The sequence below is a fragment of the Monopterus albus genome, unplaced genomic scaffold (assembly GCF_001952655.1).
Source record: "Monopterus albus unplaced genomic scaffold, M_albus_1.0 scaffold214.1, whole genome shotgun sequence".
In the NCBI taxonomy this organism is placed as follows: Eukaryota; Metazoa; Chordata; class Actinopteri; order Synbranchiformes; family Synbranchidae; genus Monopterus; species Monopterus albus.
Genome location: NW_018128094.1, coordinates 1,523,116 through 1,526,480, shown reverse-complemented (window position 1 = coordinate 1,526,480; position 3,365 = coordinate 1,523,116). Strand labels below are relative to the sequence as shown.

General features: G+C 40.2%; 1 protein-coding gene across 13 annotated transcripts in view; it reads right to left on the bottom strand.

Moving 5' to 3' along the window:
• The window catches only part of fat3a (FAT atypical cadherin 3a), a 291,897-nt gene that overhangs the window by 129,285 nt on the left and 159,247 nt on the right, over positions 1 to 3,365 (bottom strand). The gene's annotated exons all lie outside the window — the stretch shown is intronic.

Here is a 3,365-nt window from a genome sequence, read left to right as displayed (position 1 = left end):
GCTCACTCAGCTCTGTCCATACACTGGCATTAGGAGTGGCTATGTTGCCATTTTTTAATATGGCCTCTTTTGATGAGCAGAGAACTTCCAAAATAGCATCCTTGTCTACTGCTGCTTTTTTGGGCATCTTGTTTAAAGAAGAAAATATATAATTAGTATTAATGACTGTATTTTTAACCAGTTATTACATGTAATTCTGTATTTGATGTAAATCACTTTCAGACAAAGGTGAAGTGTGCACCTAAAATTGCACACAATATCCTATACAATGAATGACATGGTGAATGAAAGATTTAGTTCAATGCAGTACTAATTCTCTATATTGTATTAGCTTAGTGTTAACACATTCCACTTACTTTGCACAGATTTTTGATGTCGTAGCAGCACTGAGAAGCACAGTGTGGAAAAAGTATATTTCCCTATTTCTTCTACAGGTGTATCTTAAGCTGACTTACCATTCTGGGCGCCCCCTACTGGTAACATTAAGTGCATCTCCTTGTAAAAAAATAAACCAGGAAAACACTGTTGTTTATTTTATTTTTTTTAAATTTCATTGCAATGTCAAGTCGCATTGGTGGAAAAGATTCTAAAATACTACAGTGTTTTGGACCTGTTGTGTGAAAATATGCTGCCAGAATATGAAAATGTATTTTATGGGTCAAAGAATGAAAGCTGTAATATCTCAAATACCGTAACAGCACAAACGAAACTTTTTGCAGCACAAACCAGCACAAACGAATGACACCACTTTTGTCCAATTTGGAGCTATCTGGGGGGCTGAGTGACGTCATCAGAAATTGAAAGCTGTAATATCTCAAATACCGTAACAGCACAAACGAAAGTTTTTGCAGCACAAACCAGCACAAACGAACGACACCACTTTTGTCCAATTTGGAGCTATCTGGGGGGCTGAGTGACGTCATCAGAAATTGAAAGCTGTAATATCTCAAATACCGTAACAGCACAAACTAAACTTTTTGCAGCACAAACCAGCACAAACGAAGCACAAACGAACAACACCACTTTTGTCCAATTTGGAGCTATCTAGGGGGCTGAGTGACCTGTGGATGACCGCTAAAGATATTGTTTAATATCTCAAATACCGTAACAGCACAAACGAAACTTTTTGCAGCACAAACGAAGCACAAACGAAGCACAAACAGATGACACCATTTTGGCCTTATTTTGCGTTGGATGGGGGGCCAACTTCACACAGATCTTCCTATGGTGGTACAGAGCAGAGACATTGACTGTAAATCCTGGAGTGAGTAATTGCCAAACATGGAAATAATTCCTAGGATTACTGGCTTACATGTACATCATAAACACACACCTACATAGTGGAAAAAAAAACACACACACACACACACACACACACAAGCCCTTTTTATTCATGATTGGCTTGTTTGTTTCACTTTTGATGTTCATCAACTAGTAAACACATCTCAACATACAGAGCAATCACAGAGGGTGGAGAAAATGAATATATAATCACTGGATTGATAGAACATACACAGTGAGCTGCAGAGTGACACAAGTGCCCCACTGACTCCTGTGTACACAGTATTAGGCAGGTGGTCATAATCTTATGGTTGAGTGGTGTGAATGATGCATGAAGGCCTTCATTCTCAGTTGATTAACTCCCTTTAGTGCATCTGAAGGCTGCAGGTATGTGGTCCATCTACACTAATCTGACTGTCACATATTGTCAAAGTGCAATTACAGGTACCAGATGAACTGTGGTTATTTTTATTTAATCATAAGTACCAGGTTGTTTCAAAATAACCACAAAACTACTGTTTTCTCATACAATGTACTGCCCATTTTATACACTAGAATTAAGGTTAAAGGTGGTAACGTATGTATTCAGGATGCATGAGACAGAAACAACCAACCAATAGATGAAAAACTATTAAAGCTTTTTCCCCCTGTTTACATGTCTGATAGGATTAGGCTTTGACATATTCAGTCTATTCTCACGAGTTGAGTTCTAGACTAAAGTCTCCAAAGATTTAAAGCTATTGGCAAGATGTTATCAGACTTTCTAATGCCAGCTTTAGTGATAACACACGGTCATCAGCAAAACTGTGAAACTCTAACAAATGATTTCACAGTGATGGAACATGAAAAGAGAGCTGAATGGAACACTGTGAAATGTACGCAGTAAATATAATATTGTCCTCATACAGTAAATTACACACTGTGAAAGTGTAGAAATTACTCCTGCCATTTACACCACTCAGCCATAACATTATGACCACCTGCCCAATACTGTTTACATAGGAGTCAATGCGGCAGTTGGTTGGCCCTTGTGTCACTCTGCAGCTCACTGTGCAGCTCACTATGAATTCATTTGCTTCCACAGTTAAACTGTCAGGAAGAGCACAGATGTGTCTACAATTCAGTGAAAAAACTTTGTTAAAGGATGTGGTGAGGACAAGTTAAAGATAATGTTTTAGACAAATTCACCAGCCTCAGAATCAGAATCAGAATCTGCTTTACTGGCCAGGTGTGTCAGACACACAAAGGAATTTGACTCTGGTACAGCGGCTCTCAATGTGCATGTATATATCCCTACGCAAGGGGCAAGTAAACAGTAAACCAACATAAGGCTGTGTATAACAAAATAAACAGTACTAACAAGAAACAAACAATGCGAAATAAACAGTATAAACAGGCAGTAAACAATGCAGACAAACAAAGGAATGTTCATTGTGAAGCGAGATAAATAAGAATAAAAATAGAGTACTTAAAAAATAGAGACCTGATCTGTATAATCTGTATAATGTATATTTACAGGTATTGCACTGATGGTTATTGTCCAGTCATACTCTCATGGGTCAAGTGTTCATCAGAGTCATGGCCCGGGGGGAAGAAACTGTCCTTGTGCCTGGTTGTCTTGGTGCACAGTGACCTGTAACACCGTCCAGAGGGAAGAAGTTCGAACAGATTATGTCCCAGGTGTGAGGGGGTCTGCACTGATCCTCTCCACTCTCCTTTTGACCCGTGACATGTACAGGTCCTCCATGGAAGGCAGGCGTGCACCAATAACCTTTTCTACAGTCCTGACTGTCTGCTGAAGTCTGTTCCTGTCCTGTTTGGTTGCTGAGCCAAACCAGACAGTGACTGAGGTGCAGAGAACAGACTTGATGATTCCTCTGTAGAACTGTATCAGCAGCTCCTGGGGCAGGTCAAACTTCCTGAGCTGGTGCAGGAAGTACATCCTCTGCTGTGCCTTCTTGATGATGGTCCTGATGTTGGACGTCCACTTCAGGTCCTGGGAGATAGTGGAGCCCAGGAACTTGTAGGACTTTACTGCTGATACAGTGCTGCCAAGTATGGTGAGGGGGCTCTTCCTGAAGTCC